General features: G+C 49.6%; 1 protein-coding gene and 1 non-coding gene across 4 annotated transcripts in view; one reads left to right on the top strand and one right to left on the bottom strand.

Moving 5' to 3' along the window:
* Agap1 (ArfGAP with GTPase domain, ankyrin repeat and PH domain 1) overlaps positions 1 to 15,706 on the top strand; it is a 431,455-nt gene that overhangs the window by 38,458 nt on the left and 377,291 nt on the right. The gene's annotated exons all lie outside the window — the stretch shown is intronic.
* Positions 1,527 to 1,630, bottom strand: LOC129684069 (U6 spliceosomal RNA). Its single transcript, XR_008721259.1, has one exon. It is a non-coding gene; the product is annotated as a U6 spliceosomal RNA (small nuclear RNA).

Here is a 15,706-nt window from a genome sequence, read left to right as displayed (position 1 = left end):
CTGGCCTACAGCTCTGCCTCAGGCTTTTATAGCAGAGAGGGATGAACACTGACTAATGAGAGAGCTGCAGTGTGAGCTCTGCCAAGCCCACTGGGTCTGTTGGAGGGTCCAGCTTCTTCGCCTCTGCATTCTTCCTAATGGTGTGGCCCTTTCATACAGTTTCTCATGTTGTGGTGATCCCCAACCATAAAATTATTTCATTGCTACTTCATAACTGTAATTTTGCTACTGTTCTGAATCATAAAGTATCTGATATGCAGGATATCTGATGTGTGTCCTCCATAGGGGTGGTCATGAGAACCACTGTTATAGGGGGGTGGTATGGAGGGATGGTCAGACCAAGTCTGTGCTGGTCATCCTGGAAGGTGGACTTTGGGATGTCCAGTGTTTCCATGTTCTCTCCAGATGCATAAACGGGAGAATCACATCCTAAGATGACACATGGCTGCATCTAGCTTCACACAAGATTCATGTATTTGCTGTCCGGGACACCCTCATCACCTACATAGGGCCAGGTCTGGCCTGGACTTACTCCTCAAGTGCTGGCTGCCAAGTCACTGACATCTTTATTCAAGATGGCATGCTTGAGTGCCAAGCAATGGAGTGACAGGCATTTCTGTGAGGCTCTCGAGGAAGATGCCTTGTTGAAATGGCACCTTTGTGTGTGTGTGTGATCTGTCGTTCTGAGTGACCAGAAGCTTCAGGTATGGCTTCCCTGGGAGGATGGGTTTGCTCCTACTTGGCTGTTGAAGTTGGCTGGAGACTGCCCCCGGCAGGATGAAGCAGAATCTACAATTACAGGCTGCATGGTGTGGTCCCTGTTTCTGTGTGTCTAGGAATCACTGGCTGGCTTGTGAGGGCCTCAGTCCTACTAGCAGCTGTCTTTCTTCCCCCAAGCAGTGTCTCTGCCTAGTTTCTCTCAGGCCAGGTAGAAGGACAGGGCACCTCTGTGGGTGTGCGTGGAGAGGGGTGGTCCTGACAGTTCCCCTGAGGTTTACGTAGTCTTTCCCCAAGCCAGAGGCTGGGAGAAATATCCTTCCTGATTGGAAATCTTTGAGTGGAGCCATCTTGGCCAGCCTGTGAACCTCAGCACCTGGTCTCTGCCCCCTGGGGCTTTGGTGTGCCTTGTACCTGGTGGAACTGGACATGGGCTGCTGGACCACCCCCTTCCATTATAGATGTCCTTGAACCTGAGGTTCTCTTTGTAGCCGGAAGTTCTCTTGTAGGCCCTCCCTGGCCAAGCTGTCTGACTTGAATTTCCAGTCGACCGTAGGGGAGAATTTGTGTCCCTGCTGGAATGTGGATTTTCAGGGAGACTCTTGGTCTCTGGTCTTGGATTTCAGAACTGCTTTGTTTCTCCTGGTTACTTTACAGTGTTCCCATGGAAGGAAGTTTTTATAATTGTAACTAGGTTTGGCTAAGTTAAACAGTGGTGCCAGGAGCCAAGAGGACCCTTTGACTTGTTTGCACTATGCCTTTGTAGTTCACATAGCCTGTTCCCTTCCTCCCTTCCCCTATTCCCCCTCTTTAATGTGGATTGCTTCCCAACTTTATGTGTCATCCTTGGACAGGGACCATGCTTAGTCTTTTCTGTGCTGTTCCAGTCTTGATCTGTGCTACTATAGTTAGCCCGTTGTATAGGCCTATCTTTTCTTACCCTGTGACTGTCCATTAGATGGCAGTCTGTAGGGTGAAAATAAGACCCATGCAGATATACTGTGGGCACTCCTGGAACTGCCCAGTGAGCATGAGGCTCAGAAAGCTCCTGCCAGTAACGGCCAGCTTCATCATTACATTGAAACGGCGCCCATAGGGGCTAGGGAGATGGCTCATGGGACAAGCATAAGGACCTGAGTTTGGATCCCCAGCAGCAGAATAAAAAGCTAGGCATGGCCACATGACCTTTTACCCCAGCGTTGAGAGGTGGAGACAGGTGGATCTTGAATCAACCTAACACAAATGGTAGTGGGCTTCTTCAGTGAGAGACCCTGCCTCTTAGTCAGTGTGCAGAGCGCAATGGAAGAACATAATGGATGTCCTGGTCTGGACTTGTGTACATGGGCATGTTCAGGCACGCACGGACACACAGGGTGGGAGGGAGAGAGAACAGAGCACATCTTTATTCACTCACACAGTTGGGGTGAGGGGAGAGAGAAAGAGAGCTTGCCAGCGAGCACACTTACTCACTCACAGTCTGACCCCATCTGTTGATGGGTCCAAGGGAGCAGTGCGGCCACTCTGCTCTTAGTGAGGTCCCTCAAGGCCGGTGTGGGAAGCCTCAGCTGCACGTCTGCTTAGGGCACCGGTGTGAAGCCTGCCTGGGCCTGTGAGCAGGGTAATGGTGATGGGTTTTCTTCTGCACACTGTCCCATTTGGTCAGGCTTCATCAGGTGCTTGAAGCCGTTTGCTTCCTGAGGCTTCTGGATGTGCATCTCTAGAGTTGTGTGTCGTTGCTGATGGTAGCATTTTCCCTCATCCATGGCTTCCTGTGTCCGCTTATAGTGACGCTCTAGTCTTTGTCCTGTGGGATGTGCCTCATTCATAGGAAGAGCTGCACCTAGCCTGGGCTCTTTTGGTCCTGAAAGGCCCTGACTGACTTTGACATCAGAGCACCAGCTGGCACTTGATGGATGGATGGTTGACAGGCAAGGCAAGAGTTGAAGGAGTGTCCAGGCATAGTGGGGCAAACAAAACCTCGAGGGCAGGGCTGAGCACAGAGGTCAGTCTCCATAGCCAGCAGAGCCAGCCTGCATTCTTGGATGGATGAGGAAGGGTGAAATGTCATAGATACCTCTGTTAGTGTGTGGCTGGCCTTAAGATGTGCATGCGTGCATCCATGTTTTATGGAGAGGGCTCAGGAACATATTTTGAAAGGCTGGGACAGGGATGCTGAACAGTGGGCCAGAATCAGTGCTTTCTGCCAGATTAGTCACCCGAATTCCCTGCTCATGGGTCCTCAGGTCCCCTCTATCAGGCATCCCTCATCCATCAAGACTCAGCCCTTTGTTGACATATGAACTGTTTTCCAACCTCCTGCACTGTGGAGAACATCCCTTCCAGCCTACCTATCCATAAAATGATAAAGGAAGCCAGTCTCGTTATTCTCAGGGTTTTTGATAAGTCATGCCAGGACATCAAGAGGCCCAGGAGACAAGCAGGCAGAGGGAGGTCAGAGTTTTAGCCCTGCATACACAAAGCCTGCTGTCCCGTATGGATACAGCAACACAGAGATGAGGGGTCCCCAGTCTTCCAGTGCCTCTGTCTGAGTGTCCCTTCTGCCCCCTCTCACTTTCCTTCTTTGCATAGCATGTTAGTGTCATTGTGCACGCACGGGGCTTGCTCAGGGTACTGTCACAGTGTGAGAAATGGGCCCCCACATCATAATGACGAGTGCTGGAGTGGTGAAAATGAGGCGGTTTATCCTGTGATCTAACGGGATCCGGTGCCAACCCAGAAAAAAAATGGCAGCCCAGTGCGTAGGTGAGAAATGTCCTTAACTCCCCAATCACAGTTGCTTCCTCCTTTTCACCAATGGCTGGGATCTTATTTCTCCTTCAGTGCATATACTGAGTCAGGTAGCTTGCTGCCCCTATTGAGAAAAATGGTTCAAATGAAGGGAAGGCTCATTCGAGATGAGTAGCTTCCCATCGCAGTGGCATGAGAAGTGGTGCATCCCGCCAAGGCCCGCTCGCTCGCTTTCTCCTCTTTCCCTTTGGGTTTTTTGATCTTTGTTACTTTCAGAAATACTATGTCATGGCCCTGGCCGTGCTCTGGCACTTGGAAGCCCTGAGTGAAGCCCCTCTGTTAGCGTATACCCCCTGACCAAAAAGGCTGGGTGTACGCTGGGGAGCTTGTGGCCACACACGTGAAGCTGTGCACAGCGTGCTGCAGAATTCCCAGTGTGTTTGATTAAGAACAGTGCCTCGAGGGAGGGGCAGCAGAGTGCAGCGTGGAGTCCTGGTCATTAGAGCTGGGCCCTGCCCTTTTTTTACCTTATGGCATGTGGCTGCTGGCCTGCTTTGCATTTGATCCTCTGTAGGAAAACTTCTGCTCCAACACAGGGCTTGTCTGTCTGTGGGGAAAGAAGCAGCCTTGGGACACTGGGGGCTCATGTAGTGATTGGGTGCTTTATGGCTTTCTTTCTGTGGTATAGTTCTTTGGAAATGCTGGGCCACACAAGTAGTACCTTGGAGACCTTTTATGTGTAAAAAGGTTGTACCAGATGAAGCTAGCTCAGGTAGTTGATCATGCCAAGGTGGCAGGTGGTTGGAAGGAGTCTGTGTGTGTAGCCTGATGAAATTGGTGTCCCACCTGTCTCCCTAAGGGTAGAGTTAGGTCCCTGGCGCACAGCTGTTAGTTAGGAGGAGGCTCCTGTTTGAAATGTATGCATTCATCAGTTAGCGCAGTCTTCCCCATTCAGCCCTTATTCTCAGCTCTAACCTAGCTGGAAGATCTGGTTGGGAGATGGCATTGCTGCTTAATCTCATGTAAACCCATGGACAGCTTTTGTTCACTGTTCACTTTTTTTTCCTCTGTGTATCTCTCTGTACCTTTTTCTGTGTCTCTGTGTCTCTCTGACTCTGTCTTTGTCCCTCTCTCACACTGTGTGTTTATGAGTATATGCGTGTGTGTGTTTTAAAGCCCCATGCTGTGCTGCGTACATCTTAGCACCTGGTGAATAGCAGTATTAATATTTCTTTCTGCTCGCAAGGCTATTTTGTGACTGTCTTTACTGCTTCCTGTTCCACTCAGATGTGTTCTTTGTACATGGTACTGACACTTCCATTTTTCATTTTTAAAGTTATTAACTGAGAACAATAGTGCAAAGCTGGGGATGATGGCTCATGCCTGAAATCCTAGCATGGGAGTTGTGGGGTGGGGGGGACTGAGACAGGAGGATTGCTGTGAGCCTAACCTACCCTTCAGCATGAGACCCTGTCCCACAAATTTTCATCTGCAAGAAGCCTCAGCCCCTGTCTTGAGGATTGGCTAAGACTCGGGCTGGGGTCTCCTGCTCATGGTAGGAGCTGACTGCACGGGTGCTGACGTGGGCCTGCATCACTGTCAGGGTGTCTGTGGTGTCCGCTGCCCGATTGCTTGGAATTCTTGTTTCATTTCACTTATTTCTCATGTGAATATGTGCCATTGTGCAGATGTGGGGTCAGAGCACATCCCAGGGGAGTCTGCTCTTTCCTTGTTCCATGTAGATCCTGGAGATTGACTTAGTGGCAAGCACGTTCGTTAATCTTCTGCCAGCCATGTTGGTTGGTGTTTGGGAGCATTGGCTGCTCCATCTGAGGTGCAGTCAAGTCATTGGTGGTACCAGTTAGCAGTTTATATTCAGAGCCGCAGAAGGATCATTGAGACCCGCCCAGGGTTTGGGTTTGGTTGGAGCCGAGGGCAAGGATTCCCTTCCTGCTGTGTGTGGACTGTGGAGGCAACCATGCAGGACAGCCTAGATGAGCGCAGCTTCCATGATTGGCAGTTGAAGTCACATTTCCTGCCTACAGGGGCTCAGTTAACCGTGGATCAGTCCATCACTACCTTTCTTACACGTCATCATCTCAGGCCCCACTTGGGCTGAGGTCAGCCCTCCTGGGATCCCTTTTTGGGTCACCTGGATATAAGTTTCAAGGGGCAACTGTTGTAGGGAATGCCTTGTGGCTTCAGGGGACTTGCTGAAGCCCTCCAAGGGAAGCCACCGTCAGACATAGAAAGGTGTATTGAAGGCAGGGAGTCGAGGGACAGTCCATTTGCAGGCAATTAGGCTCCTGCTCCCAAGCACGTGTTTTACTTAGTGCCCTGCTGAGGCTGGGCAGCACATGCGCTGCCCAGCTGCTCTGCCTGCTTATTCAGGATGTTTAAGTAGGAAGTTTGCAGGGGTCAGGGGTGATGACATTTACTGTGCGGTCTATCTCTGTGTCATAGGATGTCTGAGCTCTTGGTTGCAGCTCTGGCGCGGGGGGCACATCATCCCTGGGCATTCTGAGCATGCTGGAGTATTCCGAGGAAGGAAAGGAAACTTCACAGACACCCAAGCTCCTATGTTACAGCTCTTTAGCTAGGATCCCTTCCCACCCACAGCCACTGTCCAGGGTCCATTCTCTAGAGGGAAAAGCAAGAGTGTTGTTCTGTAGGAGCCCTGCAGTCAGAAGGCCCAGGTGTGCCTCCTGCCTGCCAGTAAGCCTTGATGCGCTTGAATTGTGTTTTTGAGTTTGCCATAAAGTGCCTGTTCTTTGGCGAATAAATTTCAGAGGTTAGCTGAGTGGTGGTGGTGCATGCCTTTAATCCCAGCACTTGGAGGCAGAGGAAGGCCAATCTCTGTGAGTTTGAGGCCAGTCCAGTCTACAGAGCAAGTTCTAGGATAGCCAGGGCTACACAGAGCAACTGTCTCTAAAAACAGAAAAAAAGAAAAAGAAAAAAACTTTAAGATGTTCTCCAGAGGAGGCCCACACAGTAAGAGCAAGTGGCTGCTCAGCTGTCTGGACCCTGGCTTGGGGGAGCTCTGGTTAGGTATGATGGTGTAGAGCCAGGGAGGGCTCTGAAGTGGGGATGGGATGGTCCAAAGTTAGCATCACAGCACCTGGCAGAGCTGCACCAACGTGGTTTTCTTCTGCAGGTGGAAGCATTCTCAGGGACCTGGGCTTGAAGAGTTCTTCTTAAAGGAGCCCGCCGCTTGATTGCGTGCAGCGTGCTCTCACCGTCTCTCCCTTCTGTGACGGCAAAGCCTGCTGCCTGTGTCCCTAGTCCCTAGCACTGTGTTCACAGCAGTCTCCATTTTGAGGGTCTAAAGAGAGGCAGCCACCAGCCTTGTCTCTGCTGGTGGACACAGACAGCGAGCACAGGTGGGGTGGGTGGAGCCCAGGAATGGCACACCCAGGGCAGACCTCGTGGGAGCGTTCCCTAGTGCAAGCGAAGAAAGCAGATGGCAGTGTGCTCTGCCTCCAACAATATCACGTCGAACACCTGAGAGGCCCGTGGGAGCCTGGCTCTGTGGGACCTGTGCAGCTCCGGCCTTCATCAGAGGAGGTAGACCTACGTCACAGCCATGAACTAATGTCGGACCTTGCTCTGTGGTCCTCCTCTGGCGAAGCATGGTCAGGTCAACCACCATTTCGGTGTCACCGGAATGAGATGTATACTGCTTAGCTAGGCAGCTTGCTACCTGGCTGATTTGGGAAGATCTACCAGTAAATTGGTTGTATTATGGAGGACACTGGCAATGTGCTACCTATACAGTGAGCAAAATGACACACCGTTGCAAAGCAAAACCTATGGACCTGGCTGCTGTCAGTGATATGTCTGTCTGTGGGCTGATGGCAGTTGCTCATCATAGGAGCTGTGAGTAAGGATGCTGTGCAGGAGAGCTCTGAGTGATGATGGGAGGACAATGTGCAGGAGAGCTCTGGGGATGGGAAGATGCTGTGCAGGAGAGCACTGGGACATGGGAGGATGATGTGCAGGAGAGCACTGGGTAGTGAGGAGAGACCCTGAAGCTTTCTAGAAATCTCTGTGAGGAGGTGACGGGAACTTGAGGCCCAATGGGAGAAGGAAGATGTGCTTTTAAGTGCTCTGGGCTTATCTATTACTTGGAGCTGCTTCCTGGTGAGCCTGGCTGATCATTGGGAATAACTCTAATGACACTCCTGATGAGGCCCCAGGTTCTGAGATCCAGTAGCAGGCAGGCCCTGCCACTATGTCCTTGGCCTGCACCTGCCTTCTGTATTCTAGGTTGCAGCCTCTGCTTCAGTAGTTACAGAAAAAAGGAGAGCTGACCCCAGGACTTAGTCCAAGTTCATCCTGTTTCCTCATCCTCACCCAGGCTTCTTAGGATGAGGTGTGGCATTCTAGCCTGTGTTAACATAGCTTGTGGGGAATGGTTGACCCAAGCCAGAGAAAAAGGTTTCTAGTGGGGATGGTAGTGTTCACTCAAGCCTTGCCCTGCTCAACCAGGGATCTAGGCCCCAGTATGACTGCCTAGGGAAGAGCCCCCTGCTTGGCTCTTGGGAGCTAGCTGTTCCTGGTTCTCCTGCAACGTGAGTAAGTAACGAGTTGTAATAGAAATCGGCAGACACCAGTGAGTGTGAGTATAGCTGCTGTAGTTCGCCAGTTGTCCCAAGAAGCACAGTCATTTCATTATAACTGGTCTCCCTCTGTGGTGGGTGGAAAGAGAACGGCACCCGTGGGCTCATAGATTTGAATGCTTAGTCACCAGGGAGTGGCACTATTTGAGAGATTGGAAGGATTAAGGGGTTTGGCTTTGGAGTGGGTGTGGCCTTGTTGGAGTGGGTGTGGCTTTGCTAGAGGAAGTTGTCTCTTCCATGGCAGGCCCAGGGTCTCTCTCCTTTTTCCTACGGATCAGCTACTGCCCCAGCACCATGCGCGTTGCATTGCTCCTTACCACGATGATAATGGAGTAAAACCTTGAAACGTAAGCAACCCCCCAATTAAATGCTCTGATCACGGTGTTTTTAAATAAGAGTTACCTTGATCAAAGCATCTTTTTCCAGCAGTAGAACAGTGACTAGGGCACCCCACAGGACCACAGAGCAGGAATATGGAAGTTGGAATATGGCCCCACTATACAGCTAAGCAGTGGTATGTACCTGCTGTCAAGGGGCTGTGTCCTTACCTGTCTTGGATTCTTTGCTGTACTGGGTAATGTACCTCTGGAGTTAGATTTTCGCTGGAACCTTCAGCATAGTCCTCTGTTACTCCTTACTGGAAAGGTGAGGTGAGTTTGTACCGAGTGTTGTGTTATTGGAATCAGGCAATATAGTTTTCCCAGGCTAATGAGCATCAGGTAGACACCATTGTTGTCTGGGGCCTTCTAGAGGTTGGAGGTGAGGTGTGTGTTTGTGTTTGTGTGTGTGAGTGCGCGTGCGTGCGTACGAGTATGCATGCTCTTAGTTCCCCACTTTATGGCTAGGTTTATGTTATCATCATGACATGTTTACACCAATAACTGTTACACCCACCCCCCAAAAAACCTGGAAAAAAAACAATATTGAGTGTATAGATGGGTATGCCAGTGTGTGTGTAGGTTGGAGGACAGCTTTATGGAATCAGTTTTTTCTTTCTACCTTTTACATGGGTTCTGGTGATCAAACTTGGGTCCTCAGACTTACACAGCAAATGCTTTTACCCACTGAGCATTTTGCTGGGCCTTTCCCTCTTTAAACTTAACACCTCCACAATCCTTCACCAGTTTCAGGTAACCTGAAACTGGTAACCTGCTCTCTGTACTCTTCTCTTTCTCTCTGTCTCTGTCTCTCTCTGATGGGCATTTGTTCTGTGTCTCCATTTCTCCCAGTGCCCCTCATGCATACGATTGGTTCTAAGAATAAAGTATGACCAGAAAAAAACAAATGTTTTGCAGTTTGACCTCTAAAGTCTTTGAAGATACTCTGAGGCCTTCCAGAATGTTCTCATGTCTCCATCCACTTCCTTTCCCTCTCTGCTTTAACCTGACTTTCTCCTTTTCCTGCCTTCAGGACCACAGAGAGGCAGTCTCACTTCACCTCTCATGGGGTTCCAGGAAGCCCTGTCTGCTTTTCCCATAAGATCAGTATTCTGATGGTCAGGGCCTGCGTTTCTCACCAAAGCTGAGTTGGAAAGATGGCTGTGCTGGCAGCCACGGTGTTTGGTATGAACTGGCTTCGCAAGGAGCCCCAGAGTGCTTGAGTCGAAGCAGAACACGCAGAGAGCGGAGTCCTGTGCGATCCCTGCAGCCCAGAATGGGTCTGCTTTTCCTAAGGAAATGTTCACAGCACATGTTGTTAAAGATCTAAAATAAATGTTACCAACCAAATGACAATGGGGGAACTTGGGGGTCTCAGGAAAATGGAGGAGATTATTTAGTGAATTGAGCCCTAGTGTCTTATGTGCGCCTGTGACAGACACACCTTCCATGTTGGGGATGCGGCCCTTGCCTGGTGGCTGATCACAGTGGAGGGGACCTCATCAGAAGCTGTTCTGAGTCTCAGGTGTGCAAGGTCAGCTAAACACACGGGAGGGTGAACAGGAAATGTTAGCCATGATGGAAGCCTGATGCTGAAGGGTCCTGCCTGTGGCTTTTAATTCAGATCCCCAGATGTAGCCCCTGGTCTCTGGTATGTTCCATATTTCCAGGTCATTTCCGTGTTTCTTTCTGAAAACAGGGACCATCAGCTTTTTAGGAAATGTTTATTGTGGGAGTGAACAAAAACCTCCAGAAAGAGTCTGCTTGTGCAAAGACTGGTTGATTAGAAAATCATGATTTAAGAGGGTGGGATGCTGCAGCTCCAGAGCCCAGTCATTAGTCTCCTTAATAGATATTTTTGCCCTCCTCTGAGTGTGTGTGACTTAAGTCCCTTTTGATAGAAGGCAAACCCTTTGGGATATGCGGAACACCCCTAGCTCCTACCACCTGAAGGCTGAGAATGCATTCGACAGTGCCTGAATCTATGGCAAGCTCTCCCTGCTCCGCTGTGAGCACCTACCTGGTGTTTCCTGCACTGGTTTTTAAAAAGTGTCTTGGTTTATAACTTTCTTTACTCTCCTGCAGAGAGCTCTTCCTGAAGTAGTTAAGCACGTTGAAAGGTTGTTCAGGGCAACCTGAGCCTGTGTTCCTGGGCCATGGTCACTCATCTTTGGCTTCAGGTCGAGTTCTTACTCCTTTCCATTTGAGCGCTGTGTTTCTTTTGTTGAGCGGGGGGTCAGAAGAAGGAAGCCCCTTTCTAGAGCACATCCCCATGACCCACGTAAGCTGCGTCCCCGTCAACATGTACAGTCTGAGGCTGAAGAGGTGGTTCATCACTAGAGAGTGCAGAGGACCTGAGTTCAGTTCTCAGCGACCATGTTGGGCAGCTGACAACTCTTCTAACTCCTGATTTGGGGCTCCGCTATCCTCTTCTGCCTTTATGGGTGCTGTACTCAAGTGCACCGCTCCCCATTAAGAGTGAAATCTTAAAAGTGTTGAATAGAAATTTTTGTACTTGCATAATTATGAGTACTATCTAATTCTGTATGTTTTGGTGACACCTCCAGATAACTCACTGCCCTTAGTGGCCTCTCTCATATTCTTTTTTTTTCTCTCTCCCAGCCTTGGCAACTTTTAATTTCTGTGGATTTACTTATTCCAGCCGTTTTGTATAAATTACGCAGAACATGTAATATGTGGCCCTTTTGACGGTTTCTTTTTCACATACAGTCAAGGCTCCCTCATGTCATAACATGTATCAGAATCTCTTCTTAAAGGTGGGGTGGAACATTCTCATTGTATACACATAGCTCCTTTTGCTCATCCATTCACCCATGGGTATACTGGATTGTCTCTGCCTTTTGGCTGTTGTTAGTTTCCTCCAGCAGATTTTGAGGGCCCTAGTGTCTCCACACGCTTGCACCCTTGTCATGTCTCTCTCACTGCAGCTGCTTCGGCTGGTGGGACATCTCGTTGTGGTTTTGATCTGCACTCCCAGTGCTGATAGAGGAGGACAGGTTTTCCTGTGATTGTCGTCCGTTTGTATAGCCTCTTAGGAGAATTGCCTTTGGAGGTTTTTGTCCATGTTTAAATTGGGCTGTCTGTCCTGTTGAGTTGTAAGTGTTCCTCAGTATTCTGGGATCCATCCCTTCTCCGGTTGGAATCGCGGATGCAGTCACTCGTTCTGCGGTTTGTCTTTTTATGCTTTTCTAGTGTTCATGGATGCACTACACTTTGTAACATTCAGGAAATTTAGAGTGGTGGTTTATCTGTGCTAACTTGATAGGGTCTGTACTTGCCCAGGAGACCAGCCTCTGGGCATAACTGTCAGAGAGACTGTCTTGATTAGTTTGCGATGAGATCGCCCTTAGTGCCATCGTGGGTGGCAAGAATCCTTCCCCAGGCTGGGACGTGGACTGTAGCAAAAGGAGAAAGTGGGCGGAGTAACCAGCATTCCTCAGTCCCTTTCTTTACTGTGGATGCAAAGTGACCAGCTACAGCTGCCTCAAGCTCACACTGCCCTGCCCTCAGCCTGTGAGCGAGAAACACAGGCTCTCTCATTGGCTCAGAGCTCACTAAGTAGGCTAGGCTGGCTGGCCTGCCGACAGGCTCTAGTCTCCATCCACCTGTCTGTCTCCGAAGCACCGGTGTGCTGACCACCACACCCAGCTCTTACTAGGAGAGCGCAGTGCTGCAGTTGGCAGCTGTGTGTACCAAGTGACAGACGCCCATCACCTCCTACTTCCTTCCTTTTGTGCCCCGGCTGGAGGGTGCTGAGAGGGAAGGAGAGCCGAGTGCCTGTCTCAGGTGGCTTTTCCTAGGCTGCCCGGGCCTACCCAGTGTTCCTAGGCTGTGGCTCAGCAGCTTCTCTGCTGAGGATGTGGGAGGATTAAACAACAAACTCAGCGTTTGGAACAAGTATCTGTGAACTTTAATGAAGGCCCATTAAGTACCATTTTTGGATTAGAATTCTAATTGACCTAGCATTTAAGGCAGAAGCGAAGGCCTTTGATTTAAAAGCTGCTGATGGATTTGAGCAGAACCCCTCCTGTTTGCAGAGGAAGGCTCCTGGCTTCCAGTCTGGCTGGAATGCGACTTCTTTTAGCCCTCCCAAGTTGGACTTTTGTCCTATTTTAAAAGATGGGGGCTTTTAATTTTAACTTAACTCTCTGGGTCTTCTGTGGATGAGCTTGGGTTTTTTTTTTATCCAAAGCAAACTAGCTAATACCTCAGCTTTGCCGAAATGAACAGAAATGCAAATCTCCATAAATGGTGACAAAATATTTGAGCTTAGAGATTGTGGTAAGTATCCATTAAAATTTTGCCTGTAGAGGATCATCTCAAGCAGCCACCTTAAAGGAATCGGCATTTAATGGACTTTCATACCCGTTCACCATGATTGAAAGCTATTCCTTTTATTCGTCTGTTACATGAAGTGTAATTGAAACTGTTCCTCTGTTTTCTCATGCCATAATAAGCGAGCTGTGTAGTCAAATCAAAATGTATTATGACTGTAATCAAGTGATTACAGTGTATGTTGATTCTTCTCACTGCTGTGGTGGGAGCTGGGTAGGATGCAGGCCTTCCCTTGCTAAGTGTCTGTTTCCTGTGGCGGGGTGTGCGTGCGTGCGTGTGTGTGTGTGTGTGTGTGTGTGTGTGTGTGTGTGTGTGTGGAGGTGGGGGGAGAGAGAGAGAGCTCGAGCGTCAATCTTGAGATGTGAGGATGGCACGTGTCCTTGAATATGATGTGTTAGGGCAGTGTTCCGTTTTTCTTTCTCCCCTAGTCAAGCCCATCCCTTTAAGTCTCTTGCTACCCTTCTACTCTAAGCCCTCCTCTGGTCAAAACCACAAAGTCATCTTTAAGAGCCAGGTCCGTGCAGCCAGTCTTCCCCCTATGGTCCTTGATCTGCTGCTCTGCGTGGGGCCCTTCCTTTGCCTGTCGGTGCAGTGAGCTGTAACAGCATGCTTTCTTTCTTTCTGGCGTTGCTGAAGTTTACCTGGGGTCTCTATGCCTGGCCCAGGCGGTGCATTCGTCTGTCATAGGGAGGTTTGGAAGTGGAGGTTTGCTAGCCTCTGCCATCAGCTCAGTGCTGCCCCATAACCTCAGCAGTTTCTGTCCCATGCTTTTTCTTCTGTCTGTTCTGTTAACCCAGCCCGTTAAAGCACTTGCAACTGTGGCTGGCTGTCTTCTTTTGGAAAGGTCCCTGGCTTCTTTGGTTTGGCCTTGACCGGGCGAATGCTAAGGCACTTTGGTCCCTTCTGTGTAATTGGATCCAGGGTCCTCAACAGACACTGTTCTGTTTTTCCAGCCCGACCTTATAGCTTTGTGACCTTTTCTTTTATAGTTTGTGGCCCAGGGACTCTTTCTTCTCAATACAGGGCATCTTGTTCTTTGGGTAGGGGAAGTTTGGATTTCTGAGTAACTTCTTGATAGTCATTCTGATGACCTTTATTGTGGCTTAGGGAGGAGCTCCTGGGGGGAGGCAGGGGGCAGCAGGCTAAGAGATTGATACCAGTCTTTGCACTTTGCAGCCCTCTGTGTGGGGTGTTGTGGATGGCTTAGTTGTGCTTTTTGATTTAACTCTTCCCCTCTCTCTGTGAAGTAGATATTGTTACTGCCTCTACAGATAAGAACACTGAGTCGTGGGCAGGTTAAAGAGCTTGCCCTCGGTCACTTGGCCGTCCGTAGGAAGCCAGGTGATGGGAACAGGTCTTGTATTCCCAAAGCCTGACTCTTGGTGCCCCTCCTGGCCCCTTTATTGTGAGAGTAAGGTGCTGCTCCTGGCGTGCAGCGCCTGAGAGGCCTCTGGGCTTTCTTTGCAAGAGCCATTTCTTTGCAGCCCACGCAAGCTTTGAAACTCTGTTGGTGATCACATCCCTAGCCACTATCTGTTGAGCCTTACGGAGGCTCGTCTACCAATAGCCAAGAGTGAGGGCATGTGATGCTGCCTGTGAGGGATTTAAAGGTCAGCCTCCAGCTTGCTCCAAGCAGCCAGGCTCTCCGGGGAAGTGACTGCTATTACTCAGCATCATCTCCCACGGACATTGATTCTGTCTGACTTACAGTAGGCCTGGAAGGCCTCAGGTGCCTCAGATCGGGGGACAGTCAGAGTCCAGTTTCTCAGAGCAAATGCCCAAGACCCGCTGACAGCTTCCTGCAGCATCTGTTCTTGTACTGACTGATGCTCTAGCGTGCTCTGTGGTGCTTGCTCTGCCCAGACTTCAGGTTCTTGCACTACTCAGCTGTAGAAGAGTAATTAATAAAGCCCTGGTAGCTTAAAAATAATTGACAGAGAGACTGTGATTTATTTTACAAGCTTAAGGCACTGGAGCTTGGCAGATATCAACCCTGTAAGCTGTTTAGCTGCCTCTCAGCCACACAACCCAAATTATTTGCCAATTGGTCGTACTTTCTGGGCTGGATCTGCTCCATCAGGCCATCTCTTTTTTTCCATCCTCTCTTCCTTCTTCTTCTCCTACCTCGTGGTCTTCCAACCCCCGAACCCAGAAACATAAACTCTTCCTACTTCTCTTCTGCCACGGCACAGGCTTCAGCATCTTTATTAGCCAATCGGGTAAATGGGGAACATTCCTTACATCACTTGGGTACAGGAGATGGCTCAATATTCATAACAATGCATGTGGCTGGCTGGTTACCAGATCTCAGGGCACTGAAGTTGGCATCTGAAAACACAGTGCGTGAGACCCTCCCCCAGCACTCAAACGTTTAACCTGGAGCTGATGTGTGGCGCAGTGTGAACCCGGACTGTCACCCAGGGCCAGGGGTGAACACATCATTGTTGTGTGTAAGCCACGGTGGGGAAGGAGACTCATTTGATTCTGGGTTTCTTTCTCAGGAGCAAAGGGGATACTTACCTCCTTAGCATTCTGCTTCTCAGCGTTTTGCCCAGCAGGTTCAGGGCTCACCCCTGCAGGGCATAATTAATAGTTTGATTTAGGAAAGGGTCAGTGGGGAGGAGTGAGAAGCACCCATGTTTGATGTCAGTGTGAAGACACTTCTTCCTGAATTGCATGGAATGTTCTCATGGAACTTAGACGTACAGCCTTTACCAGGATGTGTGGCTTCTGAACATTATTTGTCTACAATACTTTATCCAGGAGCATTTCAAATGCATAGAGAAGTGGAAAGGATTTAACAGTGAATGCTTTCATGTGGACTGTGTAGGCTTTGTAAAGAGCCTGAACTGTCCCTGTTTCCCCCATTATCCATCCCCCCCCCAGTTG

Source organism: Psammomys obesus, unplaced genomic scaffold (assembly GCF_907164565.1).
Source record: "Psammomys obesus unplaced genomic scaffold, mPsaObe1.curated_primary_1811, whole genome shotgun sequence".
In the NCBI taxonomy this organism is placed as follows: domain Eukaryota; kingdom Metazoa; phylum Chordata; class Mammalia; order Rodentia; family Muridae; genus Psammomys; species Psammomys obesus.
The sequence above is the reverse complement of the archived record's forward strand: the minus strand, read 5'-3'. Positions and strand labels throughout refer to the sequence as shown.